At 39.9% G+C, this 18,728-nt stretch overlaps 1 protein-coding gene across 1 annotated transcript in view; it reads right to left on the bottom strand.

The window, feature by feature from the left end:
* Positions 1 to 18,728, bottom strand: part of TRABD2B (TraB domain containing 2B) — a 227,164-nt gene that overhangs the window by 16,947 nt on the left and 191,489 nt on the right. The window lies entirely within an intron of this gene.

Below are 18,728 nucleotides of genomic sequence, written 5' to 3'. Positions count from 1 at the left end.
AAATACCAATCAAGCAACTAATCAGCATCATGATTTTTCTATTTATTTTCCTATTTCCTACTTCATTGCTTGGGGATTGGGAACACTATATTGAAAAGTTCTTGATGTTGAGCATTCCTTCAGCGACTTGCAAAAATTGGGAAAGAAAGCTTCTAGATACCTTCATGTAGAAACTTTTTGAAACATATGGACAATGCATTTTGGCATATACTGTACTGTGATGAATCATCAGTTGTCTCAGTGTAGCTAGGTACAATTTCATAATTTTTATACGGCAAGGGACATATGGAGCTGAAGAAGCTCTTGTCTTAGAAGCTAAACGTCTTCAAAGAAAAACCAGAAAGTCCAGTTGCCTCTTGAAAAAGCGCTTTTGGGACAACCATGACCTGGATGATTGAGAATCTCCATAGACAGGGGAAATAGTTAAATGTAAGCCATCTGGTTTACATTCATTGCATCAGCTTCAGTGTTTCATATCATTAGTGTGAGGTAGGAGGCCTTTTTTTATCCTCTTCCCAAACGGTTCAAGATGGAATAATTTCATGATCATTTCTATATATCTCAATCCAGTCACCGTCTACATCAGTGTTGGTGAACCTTTTTGGCACTGAGTGCCAAAACTGGAGCGCGCTTGCGCACATAGGGGCAAAACCAAAAACCAGAAGAGCAGCTCCCTGGGGTACATGTGCATGCCAGAAAGCTGACTTTTCAGTTTCCGGCACGCATGGCAATGCGTGCATGCGTGAAGACCAGCTGGCTATTGTGCACACCCGGAAGAGCAACGGGGGACACATGCACACCAGGGAGCTGCTCCAATGCGCATGAAGACCACCTTGCCAGCATGCATATGCGCACCGGAACCCAGAAGAGCAACAGGCGATGGCTGGCGTGCCTGGAGAGATGGCTCTGGGTGCCACTTCCAGCAGCGTGTCATAGGCTTCTCCAGATTATTCTTTTCTATCTGTACAATAAAAGATCTTAAACAGTACATTCACATACTGTACACAAAATTACATAAAACTATTTTTTAAGCTCCCCACACAATCTTTCTTCAAAACAACTTCTATGGCTGGACTTAATGTTTGGGTCTAATTATGGAGGCTAATTTATAAGGCTGAGTTTAGAGTCTCCTTCCAAGGAAATGTATTTCTTTCTTTTTATTATTATTATTAAGGCATTTATCGAGTCATAAGAAACAGTTCCATAAAAATATTAGGGATTATTTGGTCTTTGCCTTTTCTTGCAGCATGAAAGAATGAACCTCAGAGACTTAATAAGCAATCTATTATTTGCATTTTGCTTTTAAAATTGTTGCTGAATGAAGAAAATTATTTACTCTAACTCAGATTTTTTTACTTCTGAAATAGGTCATATTTCTGTTTTATATCTCTGTTACATCAATGGCCAAAAGTGGAAAAAGGGTGAAAAAAGAGGATGGTTTAACATAACAACTCAATTTCAAAAGGTGACTTTAAAATTGCTTCTGCAGTAAAAGCACAGAACCCATATATGATGAAAGCCAAATTATAGAAGAGCCCAATTTTCTATCAGACCGAGATCCAAGTTCTCCAGGAGAGTGGCATAAAGATCTATTAATAATCTCAGCAATCACAAATGGGAACTGATATTGATAGTTTTTATTAAAGAAGCATTTTGAAAATTGACTTCAGCAGTATATTTATATGCTGGAAAGTGTCAATATATACTCTTGCTCTTGTCAGATGTAGTTTCAAACAGTATTTCATCTGCTTCAATTTACAACATTCTCTCCGTGATATATTTCAGATATTTTTGGGAAGGTTACAGTTGTCAGCTACAGGTATACCTCCCAAAGTAACTGGATAGTTAATATACAAATCTAAAGTCTCTGTAACACTATGTTCTGTGAAGCACAATGCTGTAATTAGATAGGTTTCTATGCTAAATGTAGTGTAGAGACCCATTTTAAAATGTAATAAGCCCATTTTACTGAATGTGAAGGTATTCTTGCTTGCTTTGCTAAGGGAAACCCTTGCACATTTGGCCCAGGTCCCGCATTACTATAGCTGCTAAGAATAACAACTAAAAAGATTAGATCAATTGTCCTACATTTTGCTTACCAGTTACCAACAAGACATCTAAGGCAGTGGTGAAATCCAACTTCTTTTACTACTGGTTCTGTGGGCGTGGCTTAGTCAGTATGGTGTGGCTTGGTGGGTGTGGCTTGGTGGGCATGGCAGGGGAAGGATACTGCAAAATCTCCATTCCCACCCCACTCCAGGGGAAGGATATTGCAAAAACTCCATTCCCACCCCATTCTGTGGCCAGCCAGAGGTGGTATTTGCCAGTTCTCCGAACTACTCAAAATTTCTGCTACCGGTTCTCCGAACTGCTCAAAATTTCTGCTACCGGTTTTCTAGAACCTGTCATCACCTCCTGGATTTCACCCCGATCTAAGGGTCGCCAAGAAGAAGACATGAGTTTAATAACACCTGTTCATCACTGTGCATCTGATATTCATTGTGATCTCATTCATTCTACCAATCATAAGCATGGTTTCCAGCAGCATATCATTTGTTAATTTATAACCCAATTTGAGTTATTTTCAGGAAGTGGATTCAGTTACTACTTCCCAAATTGGATACAATGAAGCAATGGGCATTAATAAAAAAACCACTACAATCAAGTCAAAAATCACTAGAATCAAGTCAAAAGTTATTAACATTCCACAATGGATCAGGTTCAATACAACAATACAAATGTTCTTTACTTTGGTACAACAGTTGGGAAAAAAATAGGACTATTCTGGAAAATAATTCAATAAACCAAAGTTTCTCATTCACAAGGATGCCATTCAGGTGATACATTCATCTTACCACATGGCAGTCCTTCCCTTCTAACAACCCTACTGTCCATTGTGCATGGTGAACACTCCAAATGAATGCATTTATCTGAGCTCATATAAATATGTGAGTGGTAGAAGCAAGAAGGGTGCTTTAAAAAATGTTTTATATTTTATCTGACTCTGGAGATTCTCTCCAAATGTCTTTGCTTGCTTGCTACGCATTCACAGACCCAGAAAATTAAAGAGTAAAGTTATTCAAAAAAGGAACAGATAATTCATTTACAAAAGGCCTCCACCAATAATGTATTTGACACTCTATAAAAAGGGGGGAGGAAACCTTCTCAATCTTGCCAAGCTATTATCTGCACACAACTGAAAGTCAAACTGTTCCCATACACAATTCTAGCAAAGCCATTTTCTGCAAAATTAAAGGACCCATACGGCCAATTGTTTTCCTCAAAACAAATCAGATGTTTTCAACCTTTTAGCTTCTTTAGTTTGCAGAGTCTATATTCTTGGTCCCTGCTGGCCTCAATTAACAGATTCCAACAATTAGCAAAGCTACATGTTTACTGCACAGGCAGCTTAAGCAACTGGAGTAAAATAGAAAGAAACAAGTTCTGTAGAAAATAGTTACTGGCACTTTTTGGTTCCTTCTTCAAGTTTTGCATTTTTAAAAAGGTCACATATAATTGGCTGAGATATCCATCTAACTGAAAGATATCAGAATGTTACTGTGTATGCTCTAGGCTGCTTGTCAGGACATTTTGATATGTTTATCTTTAATTAAGAAGCATGAATAACTCAAGCCCAGCATAAAAAAAAAAGAAAAAAAAGAGGAGCTGCTTCTAGAAGAGGTCTTGTGCAATTCCTTTGCTTATACAATTCTCCACTGCTGAGAAAAAGAAATCTTAAAATTGGAAAAGTTAACATTTTTGTAGTATCTGTGACTGATGAACCAAAGGACTCATAATATTTCTTTTTCTTATGATATAATTTAGCCATGGTATGGTGTAATTAAATGACTGTTGAATGGAACCGGATCTTGAGAAAGTTATATTTGCATTAACCCATAGTCTGGAACTAATGGGGACTAAATTCCAAGACATCTGAAAAGTAACAAATTGTCAGTGTTTATTGTAAGCTATTGTGCTCGTTCATTTGCGCTCTCACTTTGTGTAAATATTATGCAAATAGTCATGACTACAAACTTGCATTCATACTTGCATTACCCATTACAAAGGCCTTTCATTGAAGACAGCAAAGATGGCAAGATATATTGGCTACCCTTATTACTATTCTACCAATTTCTGCAAATGCAACATTTCTATCAGACAGAGAAAAGACAGATTTATCCACTGGCTTGCTTTGCATAGTATATGATTTGTGGGGAGTGATGTGGGGTTCTTAGGTCCATGTCATTTCTGCTGGGAAATTCACAATAATGTGAGTAACTCAACATTCCATGCAACCATATCATTTCAGATCGGTATCAGTAAGTAAGACTGCAAAGTGCGTGCGTGAAGAGAACCGGTGGTAACACCGATTGGAACCAGGGGTGAAATCTAAATTTTTTTGCTACCGGTTCTGTGGGCATGGCTTGGTGTGGCGTGGCTTGGTGGTCATGTGACTGGGTGGGTGTGGCCAGTTTGACATCATTCATATCACTCTGCTGTGCATGGGGCACTTGGAGAGCGAGCTTTCCAACGTGTGTGTGTGTGTGTGTGTGTATGTGTGTGTGTGTGTGTGTGTGTGTGTGTGTGAGGGAGGGAGCGAGCTATCTGAAGCCGAGGCACCCTAACATCTGGCAGCAGCGGGGGCAGCTTCTGAGCAGCCAGCTCCACCTGACCTAATCCCTGAGTCTTGCCGTTCTCCTCACCCCCACCCCCACCCCACTCAAGCAGCGGCTTCCCTGCTTAACCCCAACAACCTATGCATCCATGGTGCCCGCACCAGCATCCCAAGAGAAGTAGAGAAGATCATCGCTTGCAAGCACACAAGCAGAGGTAGCAAGCGTATGCCGTGCTGTGGGAAAAATGAGAGGTCCTGTTGTCTTGCAGAGTCTGCTGCTGCTTGAGTGGGGTGGGGGTGGGGGGCAAGGAGAATGGCGAGACTCAGGGAGTAGGTCAGGTGGAGCTGGCTGACTCAGGGCTGCTCAGAAGCCACCCACGCCGCTGCCAGAAGTTTGGGTGCCTCGGCTTCAGATCGCTCCCTCCCTCCCTCCCTCACACACACACACAAAAACAGAGTTTGGAGAGCTCTCTTGCTCTCTCTCTCTCCAAGCGCTCCATGCACAGCCCATTTGAGGAAAAGGCATGCAGGGCTGGGTGCGTTTGACTGCAGAAGGAGGCACAGCACAATGGGATTGTTTTGTTCACTGAGGTGGTGGTGGTGGCGGTGGTGCTTCGGGAGGGCAGGTGGACGTCTGAAGCTGACAACTATAATGAATATGTCCACCTGCCCTCCCGAAGCACCACCGCAGCAAACAAAACAAGCCCATTGCTATGGATGTATAGCTTGTCGGGGCTGAGCAGGGAAGCCGCTGCGTGACTGGGGGGGGGGGCAGTAAGCTGCTAGATCCTTCCCCGTAGCCCTGCCATGCTTGCCTGACTTCCAGGTGGACTTCTGCTTGCCTGCCTTTGCAAGCTGGCCACCGGGATGCCAGGAAGGCAGCATGGAAGACAGGCAAGCATGGCAGGACTGCAGGCTGTGGACTGGTTCAGGACCAGTCCATAGCCATTGCTCACGGTTCGGCGAACTAGCCTCAATCTCCACTATCTACTCGCCTGAGCTGGTCCGAACTGGGAGCATTTCACCCCTGGTTGGAACCCACCACTGCATAGGCTACATGGGCCTGTACCGTAAGTGGTTAAATTATTGCCCATAACATGTACAAACTGCTGTGCAAATCTCAATTTCAAGTGTTGTTTTTCAAGCTCTTGGAGAAAACTAATGTATACCTGAATAGTATTGTAACAAATTCTACTATCAAATTTCTTTGAATGCAACTATCAAGGTAGGGTAAGGGCATATAACATTTCAGCAGAGTTAAACTATTACATTCCTATCATTGTTATTGTCATTTCTCTTCTGCAGAATACTCAGATGCTGATGGTTTAGGATTAGTTCAAGCTTTATCCAAAAGTATCATCATCCTTCTTACCACAATAAAAGGATTTGAAAGAATAATAAAAGATGTAGGTTGAATTTCCTCTCAAGAAAAGTGATGTGTGATTATAGGTTTAGCTGTCTCTTGAAGTGCTCAAACTATGTCACCACTATGTTTAACCTGCATACCTGTAAATAAAATAAAATACTACAAAACAATGTCAGCTTTTAATGATCTCTTTTCAATTCAGTTAAGAACTAGAACCCTGGAACTTTTCATCACTCAGACAAAAGAGGAAGTAATATGACAATATACTTTATTTCTAAATAACCTGCTTTAAATATTTTTAGAAGAAAGGTAAATAAGAATAATAAAAAACTCAGATAAAGCAACAAATGTTTAAGTGTATGGGCTGGTAAACTGTTTCTAGTCATATGAAATTTTAGGGCAACATAAGAACTGAGCAGAGCACAATGAAACACATCTACTTAGTAGTGCAGTTTGATCAAATAATGGAAATAGCAATAGCCAGTTATTGATAATATTTTAAGTCAGGAATGTCACAGATAGCTACATATTGTATTAAGTATATAAAACTTTATATTCCTATAAAAAAATAAATATGTGGAATTAAACATGTTTCATGTTTTAGAGAATGTTGTTTCGGATATCAATAGATGGATTAAAATTCCATTTAGTTGGTGGGGTAAAAGTAATGTTATTTCAATGTATACCAGTCCACGATTCATTTATGTACTAAGACAGGGGTGGGCAAATGTGGCCCTTTTACAACCTGTGGACTTCAGCTCCCAGAATTCCTGAGACAGCTATCTCAGGAATTCTGGGACTTGAAGTCCACAAGTTGTAAAAGGGCCACATTTGCCCACCCCTGTACTAAGAGGTATTCCAATGTTAATACTAAATTAAAAAAAAATATTTGGATAGAAAAATAGACCACCCAGGATTTCATTAGCTAAATAGAAATCATCTTTGGAAGATGGTGGTTTTAATTTTCAAAATTTTCAAAAATATAATTAGGCTTATATTTTATACACTATATCCACGCAGAATGAACGTTCAATAGAATATCAGCTCTTCCAGGTTTTATTGAAAAGTGTTTATTTATCTCTATCATGCTCGGAAACACCAAGACCCAACAGTTTTCATAAACTGAATTTTGATCTGCGCTCATGACTTCTTAATTTTATGGTAAACTTCTACTTTCAAAACATGGAGCAAAATGTTCTATTGGAAACTGTAGGCGGAATATTTAAATTTAATTGCCTTGTAATGATTATTTAAAATATTTTTCTTGACTTCAAAGTGTCAGTATAATCAGTTCAAGTATGTTTTAATTTGTCAATATGCACTGGATGCTTTGTCCATTACCGGTTCTCCAGAACCTGTCAGAACCTGCTGGATTTCACCCCTGGTATGTGGGGGTTAGAGAAACTAACAATAGGATCAGGTAGAGTGTTCCAGACATTTACTACTCTATTGCTGAAGACATATATTCTGCAATCAAGATTAGAGCGGATTACATTTAGTTTGTATCTATTAATAGTCCTTGTGTTATTGTGGTTGAAGTTAAAGTAGTCATTAACAGGTAGGACATTATGGTAGATAATCTTGTGTACTAAACTTAGGTCAGAACATAGATGGCATAGTTCAAGGTTATCCAGGCCTAAAATTTCAAGCCTGGTGGTATAAGAAATTTTATTACGAGCAGAGGAGTTGAGTACTCTTCTTATAAAATACCTCTGGACCCTCTCTAATGTATTAATGTCTGAAATACAGTGTGGGGTCCAGGCATATGAGCAGTATTCAAGGATAGGTTTGGCAAAGGTTTTGTATGCCCTAGTTAGAATTGTAGCGTTACCAGAGAGAAAACTTCGTAAAATAAGGTTGACAATTTGTAATACCTTTTTAGCAATGTTGTTACAGTGAGCTCTGGGGTTTAGCTTTTTTGAAATGAGTACTCCCAGGTCCTTGACAGAGTGTGGGTCATCTTTTAGATCGTTTCCGCCCAGCTTGTATTTGATGTTCTGATTTTTATTGCCAATGTGCAGGACTGAGCATTTCTTAGCAGAGATTTGGAGTTGCCAATTGTTTGACCATTCAGATACATAACCTAGGTCGTTTTGTAGGGTAGTAGAATTGTCTATGGTGTTAAATAGCTTTACATCGTCAGCAAAGAGGATGCAGCTGCTTGTAATATGATCACAAAGGTCGTTTATATAGAGCAGAAAGAGTGTTGTTCCTAGAATGCTGCCTTGGGGAACACCACTGTTAACTGGTGCAGGGTTTGATATAGCGTTTCCAATTTTAACTACTTGTTGCCTGTTTGATAGGAATGTAGCTATCCACTTGTGCAAAGATCCAGAAATGCCGTAAGAACGTAGTTTTAACAGAAGTTTGCCGTGCACTACTGAATCAAAGGCTTTGCAGAAGTCTATGTAGATTGCATCTATTGCTTTACCCTGGTTGAGTTGAGAGGTCCAAATGTTTTTGCAGTGTAAGAATTGCAGTTTACATGACAAATTTTTCCTGAAACCAAATTGCTTATTAGAGAGTAGGTTATTTGTCACTAAGTGGAGGGTGATGGATTGGTTTATGATGGATTCCATGTCTTTACAGGTGATGCAGCAAGGGGAGATTGGTTTATAATTCTCAACAAGGCTGGGGGGATGTCATCTTTTTTGAAGATAGGTATGACTGTTGCTAATGACCATATGTCAGGCAAGGAGCTCATTCTAAAAGATACTTCATAGATGGTGATTAGAGGTTCAGCTATGGCGGAGGAGAGCTTTTTTAGAAAGTAGACACATATTCCATCAGGACCAATAGATAGAGATGGCTTTAGATTATGTAGTGCCCTTTTGACAGTATCTTGAGTAAAATCAGTGTGGATTAGATCATTGCAATTGGTTGTGGTACGACTAGGAAATGAGGGGGAGATGCCATGGCTGTTGACAAAGACTTAACTGAAAAAAAAGTGTTGAAGAGATTAGCCTTAATGGCAATCATTGTTACAATCTTCACCATTTTGCCCTTTTAGAGGTGGGATGGTTTTTGAGTCTTTAAGCTTGGCATTTATGAAATTATAGAAGGCACAATTGGATTTCATGTGTAACAGCTCTTCCTCCTGTTTGCAGTGGTAATTGGTACATTCTGTTTTGTTAAGATTTTTGTCATTTGTTCTCTGATTCACATTTTATGTAGAATTGTCAGACAAATTCATGATCTAAGCCCAGGCGATTTTGAATTCCGTTGACTCTTATCTACCACCAATTTGCTTTGAGCATTCGAAGTACAGATTCTTGTAGAGAGCTTTAGCGTACAATAAACTTTGAACTGCCTGGACTCCTGATTTCCTGCGCTTGATGGATACTCTTTTCATGAGGCTACAGCATTTTGCCATTGTTAGTTAATTGTTAGTTCAAATTAGTAACCCTAAAATTCTCAATAATATCAGACTGTGTGTGTGTTTGGTTGTGTGTGTGTTTGGGTGTATGTGGTGGACACACATGCCTTTAAGTCATTGTTGACTCTTAGCAACTTCCTGGGCAAGTTTTCATAGCAAGATTTTGGAAGCCATTGCTTCCTTCTAGAGCTGAGCAAGAGTGATTGGCTCAGGGTCACCCAGTTGGTTTCTTGCCTAAGGCAGGACTAGAACTCATGGTCTCTTGTTTTCTAGCCCAGGGCTTTTAATCACTACACCAAGCTGGTGCTCTTTAGCAGAAAGTAGCAACATAGACTTTTTTTGCTGACTCACTTTTAATTTGCCTATATTTGATAGGAACACTTATTAAAGTATCTTTTTGACACAAATAGTAGGAGTATCATGTGTTATTACTTGCTTTTTCAACATGTCAGTTCATTTCTTTTTCTTGTTTCTGTACAATTGCATCAGGCTAAAATATGCGATATTTCTATTGTTTATTTCTATTATGTAGCGTTGACAGACGGGGTCCCTCCCCTGGTAGATCACTGGTGAAATCCAAGCAACCAATTGTTTATCACTGCTATAAGCAGTAACTCAACTCATAAATAATTTCAGGAGTAGTTATTTCCACCTTAAATTGCAAGTAATTTAATCCTTGAGAGGAATGGTAGGATTTTTGCAAGCTCTGATCACAAAGAAAGCTCAGACTTTGAAATGGGAAACCCATTTTTAGAACCAGCCCCGCTTTCTATTAATGTCAGAAATCCCAACATCAGTAAGAGAGAGAAAAAAATAAGGTAGTGAAAAAAAGGAAGATTTTCAGACTCTTACTATATCCTGTCTTGAAGAATATTTACAACTGCTCTTGATTCATCATCTTGTTTCCCCTGAAGAGAGACAACTATCCCTCCACCCTCAATTCTTTTGGTCTTTTTTGAAAAGACAGGATTTTTCATGGTTTCTAATATTTTGCTCCAAAGAGACGAATAGGTTTGTTTTGCCCATATATTTAATTTTTTTAAAAAATAGTGACTACTGTCATTTACCACAAATGATTATTGCTTGCTCCATCTGACCAGTAGCTTCCACAGCCAACAAGGGTGTCAAACCCAGGCAAGATAATTGTCATGGTATTGCAATCCAAACCCATTCCTTTTATCAATCTTGCACACATGTGCAAGGGTGAGGTTTCAATTGTGATGTTTTAATCACAATTTTGACCCATTTTGAGGATTCCACTCCACCTCTGACTGTCATGTCGCAGGTCTCGGATTCTGATTCTGACTTTGAAGTAGAATCTTCAACACAAGAATTACCTGACCAAACTCAGGCACCACCTGAACAACTGGAGCAGTGAGATCAGTGGTGGGTTGCCCCTGGTTCGGACTGGTTTGCAAGAACCGGTAGTAAAACCGGCAGGAGGCTCCGCCCACTGACCTGGATGTCATCATAGGTGATCTGTGCATGCGCAGAAGCTTCTGCGAGTGCGGGCGGACGCGATGCAAACCGGTATTAAAGGTAAGTAGAACCCACCCCTGAGTGAGATGTTGATTCAAGGCATCCCGGACTCCCACACACAGATAGCAGAGTGAAGAGCAGAGCAAAGACATTCTATGAGGCACCCTTCTAAACTTGATTTAAGACAACTTGGTGCAGCCTGATTTGAGAGCCCTGAATTTCCAGGCATATTGCAGGAATTAATTCAATTGTGCCTTAGGATAGATGGACATTCACCATAGAGAAAGGATAGAGTATGTTTTAAACCTGCAGCATCTCTGCAGGACACTTGATTATCAGCCACAACTTCCACAATGTTATAAATATACAGATAATCATGGCCTTCATTGTGGTTGAGGTGAATGCTTTCTTCAGAGACAGTCAGTCTATGCAATTTGACCATGGCTCCCTAAAGTTTCTGAACATGTTATGAGATCTCAAGATACATACTATATTTAAAAAAAGGGAAAAGAAGAAATTGGGTTGAATCAAATGTCAATAAACGAATGCAATCAATTTCAGTATGGAAGACAAGGGAAGTACAAAGCATTTAATTTAGTGCGTTCCAGGTTCACCATCTATTCAAGGATCTGTTTCCTTGAATAGATGGATTTAGACTTGAAAGAATAGGTTCAGATAGACAAAGAATAAATAATTTGTTGCTAATAAAAAAATAAGTTTTGTCACAAGGAGTTTCATACATATAACATTTCCTTACTGTCCCTCATCTAGTTCTGTGATCAGAAAATAATATCTTTTTAAAAAAATAATATTAGAGACAACCTCAGTACACCATGTTTTATATTAGATACGATAAAAAAAATCTATATTTTAATCTGAAGACTGAAGTATGAACAAGAATGAAGCATGTGAACATTTATTGAAAGTAATTCTAAAAAACGATCATGAAAAGTGTCGCTAATTGACCCCGAAGAGCCTTTACAGAAGACTCTAACATGGGCTTTGCATCTGAATGCCCATTGCAAAAATCAGATAAAATTCAGTTACTCTCATAAGAGTAGGCTTATACAAACAGTCATATTAATAAGAAGAGGGTGTTTCTGGACATTCAAAAGATGGCAGATGGATTAGGAAATCTGAGTTGGATAGATTTGTATTTCCATTTGAGAAATGACAAGGTCATTTCTTGATCTCCAAAGTGGATCAATTTGCCTTAGTTCTTGCTTGTTTCTTATGTGCTCAAAATAGCTTCCCCCCCACAAATAATATGCTGATTGCTGTGCACTTTCTTAAATGTATGTTAATTTATATTAACCTTTGTTGCTGAGAATAATGGACAAGAAGCACACACTTTTCTGTTACCATCCATACTATGGAAAAGATTTTTAAAAAGAAAGAAAACAGAGAAAAAAAAAACACAGGATTTTGATGAAAAAAAATATCTTTAACAGATTGTTATTCCATTATTAATTGCAAAGTGATATTGGTACTGGAAGACAAAACAAAAATATGTAATAACCTATCGTGCAAACAGCTGTGCTATCAAGCCATCTTGTTTATTAATTTTAGTTGCTTAAAAGCTACCCTTAGTTATGCAAACTTTCCAAAAATGCCACAGTAGGCACAAAACTTAATGCGACATCCCAAGGAGACAAATTTGTTTCCTTGATGCACTATAGAAAAATTCTTTAAAAAAAAAATTCACAGTCTTTCAAAATAACTGGCAGCTGTTTCTGGATGTGATTCATATCATCTGATGGAGAAAATAATCATCCCTTGCCTTATGGATTATTTTGGCACATTCATAAAAAGAATTCAATTATTCAACTCTTGGTACAAAGTCCATTTGTTACAGCTTGGTTGACCGCCCTTATCTCTTTCCATATAAAAAATGTTTTGGCATCTATTTAGTACACTGCATCCAGCCTCCATGCGGCTTTCCTATAGCCAAGTTTTTAAAGAAAAGCTTTTACACAGGAACCAGTTTTAAAAATATCCTAATAGTTTACTATACTAATATACTTTGGGGAAGAATCCCTGAAATTGGTGCGAGGAATACCCCAAAGAATTTTAAAAGTTGGCACATTCCAAAAACTCCCTGCCTACTCAGATTCCGCTAACCAACTTATTCAGACTGAAGAAGCTGCTTGGATGGACAGTGAAACAATTCAAACAACAACACCAAAAAAGTCTAATTGCCATGACTCAACTTGCAAATTATCCCGATAGTTGTAATATTAATTTGAATGAGGAATCCATAAATTTAAAAAAATCTGTGAAAAATGAAAAATAACAGGTTGTCTTGAGGAGGAGGAGGGGGGAGAGGGAGAGGGAGAAGGAGAAGAGGAGGAGAAGAGGAGGAGGAAGAAGAAATGATGAACTCCTGGTTAACCATTTTTTCCCTCTTACTTACAATCAATTTGTTGTACACACATTTCAGGACATACGGACGTAATATTCAGATGAGATGTACAAAGTGATTGCTAGATTTAATCTGATTTTGAACTTTATGCAATAAAAATGTTTTCCCAAGGGAAATGATTGTTTTAAGATGAATTCTCAAATATTAAATGTCATGGAGAGTGGAGGTTCAAGAATAATTAATAAAAAATAATAAAAAATTAAGTATGCACCTCAAATAAACTGCATTCTAAAAGTTTATTCCTATGCACATAAATGCTTCTGATCAGAAAGTTATTTGATGACCATTGTATTTTTTTTTTAACTACATACCACAACTAGGATAGGTAGCATTGCTTTCCAGTCATTTTGCTTCTTCCAGAGTTGGTGGTTTCAGTTGGGGTTAGTGGGAGGTTAACTTTAGGTTCTCCAGTGCAGTTATCTTTTAAAAGTGTACATGAAACAGTTGGGAGAGGTTGACAATCAGATTAGGGTGAAGTGAATTTGAAATCTGTTTTCCTTTAAATAAGACTTTCCAAAATTTCTCAACTATCCATTCTTCACAAACTTTTCTGTAGATTCTCTTCTATTATTATGCAAAGCTGTCCTCACCTTATATGTCCCCACCTTAAATTTATATTCTTTTTCATCTTCTATGAGTATGGGTCTCTTTTCATTCATCAATGGTAAATTATTAATTTTACAAAGAAGCCCTTATATACTGTATTCTTTATACATGCAGCATCTTGTTCATCTTTACAAAAGACAGTATGTTATTTCCATGTACTCATTGGTGGTTAGCAAGACAGATGTTTAGGTAGAATTAGTACAAACATGACTTTTCTAGTGATATCAGCAGTACCACTCTCTCTAGTGACAAGCCATGCCTTTTCTTAAATCTGCAATACATGCATTTATATTTGATAATGTTAAGAATGACAACATTAAAAAGAGAGCCCAGTTCTCTTTCACTAACAGTGGTATCAAGCTGTTTTTCTGGAGGATGTGCTTACTGAATAGTCATATGCAGTGGTGAAATTTTTCTATGGGTTCTGTGGGCATGGCTTGGTGGGCATAGTGTGGCTTGGTGGGCGTGGCAGGGGAAGGATACTGCAAAATCTCCATTCCCACCCCACTCCAGGCGAAGGATATTGCAAAATCCACATTCCCTCCCCACTCCTGGGGGCTGGGGGAAGGATATTGCAAAATCTCAATTTCCACCCCACTCTGGAGTCAGCCAGAGGTGGTATTTGCCGGTTCTCTGAACTACTCAAAATTTCTGCTACCGATTCTCCAGAACATGTTAGCACCTGCTGGATTTCACCTCTGGTCACATATGATTGGAATAGCATATAATATGGGAGTGGGAGGGAGGGGGGAGAAAATAAAATTTGGCTAATTAGAAAATGGAACTTAAAGTTATTATTTCCCCAAATAAAAAGCAAAATACTGGCATGACCATTTTCATAATGTACCAAATTAGCATTTTAAGAAGCGGTCGGTTCTTGTAAGGGGTTAATATTAGCAAGCTACAAATCAAGAAACTAAATCTTCTTATTTATTTATTTATTTATTTATTTATTTATTTATTTATTTATTATCAGATTTATATACCACCCTTCTCCCGAAGGACTCAGGGCGGTGTACAGCCAAAGTAAAAACATAAATACAAACATTAAAATACAGTTAAAAAGATATATATGCGTTTGGCCCCATAGTTAAAAAAACAATAACAAACCTATTAAAAACATTTTAAAAAGTGTTAAGCCAGCCCGGCTTGCTGAAAAAGAAAGGTCTTAAGGGCACGGTGGAAGGCACGGAGGTCTTGGATTCTTTGTATCTCTGGGGGCAGCTGATTCCAGAGGGCAGGTGCCTCCACAGAAAAGGCCCTCCCCCTGGGGGCCACCAGTCTACATTGCTTGGCCGATGGCACCCTGAGGAGGCCCTCTCTGTGGGAGCGCACAGGTCGGTGGGAGGCCATTGGTAGCAGCAGGTGGTCTCGAAGATATCCAGGTCCTATGCCATGGAGCGCTTTAAAGGTGATAACCAACACCTTGAAGAGCACCCGGAAGACCACTGGAAGCCAGTGCAGCTCATGCAGGAGAGGTGTTATGTGGGAGCGCCATGTGGCTCCCGTAACTACCCGCACGGCCGCATTCTGGACCAGTTGGAGCCTCCGGGTGCTCTTCAAGGGGAGCCCCATGTAGAGAGCATTGCTGTAGTCCAGGTGAGAGGTGATGAGGGCATTAGTGATTGTGCACAAGGAATCCCGATCTAGGAAGGGCCGCAACTGGCGGATCAGGCGAACCTGATAAAAAGTCCCCCTGGCTACAGCCATCAGTTGTTCCTCCAAGGACAGCTGCGTATCCAGGAGGACGCCCAAATTGCGAGCCCTCTCCGTGGGGGCCAAAGACTCACCCCCAATAGTCAGTGATGGTGTCAACTGACTATATTGGGATGCCGGAAACCACAGCCACTCAGTCTTGGATGGGTTGAGCCTGAGCCTGTTCCTCCCCATCCAGATCCGCACGGCCTCCAGGCACAGGGACATCACTTCAAGGGCATCACTGGGGTGGCCCGGGGTGGAGATGTACAGCTGGGTGTCATCAGCATACTGGTGGTACTTCACCCCGAAGCCACGGATGATCTCATCCAGCGGCTTCACATAGATGTTGAACAAAAGGGGTGAGAGGACCGACCCCTGAGGCACCCCACATATGAGGCATCTCGAAGTTGACCTCTGCCCCCCTGCCAACACAAACTGTGATCGGTCTGAGAGAAAGGAGGAGAACCACCATAACACGGTGCCCCCAATCCCCAACTCTTCCAACCGGCGCAGCATGATACCATGGTCGATGGTATCCAAAGCCGCTGAGAGATCTAACAGGACCAGAACAGAAGAGCAACCCCTGTCCCGAGCCCTCCAGAGATCATCTACCAATGCGACCAAAGCCGTTTCCCTGCTGTACCCGGGCCTGAAACCCGACTGGAATGGATCCAGATAAGACGTTTCCTCCAGGTATTGTGGAAACTGTCCTTCGGGAGAAGGGCGGTATATAAATCAAATAAAGATAAAGATAAAGATAAAGATAATCAAAAGGCTAGTTCCCTGAATGAGGGAATCAATCAACAGATTGAATCCCTATGTATAGATGGTTACTGAATTTGCTCTTCCAAAATTCTGGAATCTGCTTCTAATTATTTTGGAATTGGAACACACATCTGTTCATTACTATTTTCCCACCTTTTGTTGCTTCTGCTTAAGAGGATCAGAAGTTTACCCAACACCTGTTCCTGAAGGATGTGAAATATTGTTTTGAGAAAATCCAAGCCAAAATACCAACTCTATAATATAAGTTGCTTTAAAAAAAAAAAGCTTGCTTCTTTATTTCTTCTCCCAAGATATTTTTTCTTTCTTATGCGAACAGGTAATTGCAAACATTTGTTTGACCAAAAAATGTTGGCGTAATTTCTCTTAAGCAATATGAGTGACAATAATTATAGGATATTTAAAGCAAAAGCCCTTACAATGTTAAACACCATGGATATAGTGTTATGCTATTTGTCTGTTGGCTTATAGGGGGGCCGCAGTGAAGATGCTGAGCTAGTCAGGTGGAAAGCTGACAGTCTGGATTTGAGACCCAAGTGCCACATGACGGGCTGAGCTTCCGTTATTTGCCCCAGCTCCTGCCAATCTAGCATGCAAGATGAAAATGTCAGACAACACAGACTCAGTGGTGGGTTGCCCCCAGTTCAGACCGGTTTGCAAGAACCGGTAGTAAAACTGGCAAGAGGCTTCACCCACCACCCCAGACCGCACAGAGAGGGCCTCCTCAGGGTGCCTTCGGCCAGACAATGTCGGCTGGCAACCCCCAGGGGGAGAGCCTTCTCTGTGGCAGCACCTGCCCTCTGGAACGATCTACCCCCAGAGATACGTACGATACCAGACCTCTGGACTTTTCGTCGGGCCCTGAAAACTCATTTATTTCATCTAGCCGGGCTGGCTTGATCCCATCCTTTCGGTTTTAATTTGAAATTGGTTTTAACTGGGTTGTTTTAAATTGTGGACCGAAATTATTTAATGTCTTTTAAACTGTTTTTTAAATTTTATATGTTATGTTTTATCTCGGCTGTTCACTGCCCTGAGTCCTGTTGGAGAAGGGCAGTATAAAAATCAAATCAAATCAAATAAATAAATAAATAAATAAAATGTCATCATAGCTGATCTGCGCATGCGCAGAAGCTTGGTGCGCGCAAGAGAGAAGCGAGTGCATGTGTGTGATCCCGTTGCAAACCGGTAGTAAAGGTAAGTAGAACCTACTCCTGCACAGACTCCCTCGGCTGAAAATTGGAAATGAGCACCAACCCAGTGAGTTGGTCACCACTGTACAGGGGAAACCTTTAAACCTTTATAAGCATTTAGTAACTGAGATAAAATATTTTAAGAGATTGGAAAGGCTACCCATAATATATATGGCAGAAAATGATAGAAAGAACATTTTTATTCTAATTCATACATCTTTATGTAAATCAGGGAAGTTGATGGAAAAAGTAAAGTAGATGTTGATGGAGATATACTGTAGATAAGCTCTGTTGCTAAGAAATCTCTAAGCTTGGTTCCTAGCTTGTTGGACTATTAATATTATCATCTTAAATTATATCAGACTTTCAATAGATCTATTCAGTAAAAGTAGGCTACGAAAACACAGTCCATTTCAACATTTTCTCTGGATCAATGTAAATACCCTGATACATTCCACAAGCTCCTACAATAGTCCAACCTGACTTATTCTCTGATTCTAAAATGTGTTTCAACTGCAATCCCTGATTCAAAATCTGAGTCCAAAGTTGTAGGACCCACAGAAGACTACCTTGCCAAATCCTCAGAATTGGACCCCAAATCTTCTTATTGGCCTTGTTGGAATCTTTGCTCTCACTGAACTTGTTTTCCTCCTCTGAAAGGGACTGGTCTAAGGGGTTATGGCACCTTTTTGCTTTCAACCCTTGATAAATCTCTCTAAAGCAGTCTGGGAGTTGAATCATGGCAACTGGGCTTCTTTTCTTTTCTTTTTTGTTTGAAACAGTTTGCTGTATCTAAGTAGCTTCTTTAGGATAACCCAAAAAAAAAAAAAAAGAAGTACTTGGATGATTGAGAATCTTCATAGACATATTGTCTCTCTGAAGCAACAGCAATAGCACTAAGATTTATATACCACTTCACAGTGCTTTTACAGCCCTCTCTAAGCAGTTTACAGAGTCAGCATATTGCCCCCAACAATCTGGGCCCTCATTTTACTGACCTCGGAAGGATGGAAGGTGGAGTCAATCTTGAGCTGGTGAGAATCAAATTGCCAAACTGCAGCCAGCAGTCAGCAGAAGTAGCCTGCAGTACTGCATTCTAACCACTGTGCCACCTCGGTTCTAGACCACTGTTCTCTGACTTATACTTTTTCAAATCTCATTAGGACTACATCTGGTTTGGCTCTCAACAT

Source organism: Pituophis catenifer, unplaced genomic scaffold, assembly GCF_029215685.1.
Source record: "Pituophis catenifer annectens isolate HBS135680 unplaced genomic scaffold, rPitCat1.0.hap2 SCAF_3, whole genome shotgun sequence".
Lineage (NCBI taxonomy): Eukaryota > Metazoa > Chordata > Lepidosauria > Squamata > Colubridae > Pituophis > Pituophis catenifer.
Note: the sequence above shows the minus strand (reverse complement) of the source record. Positions and strands in the feature narration are given on the sequence as shown.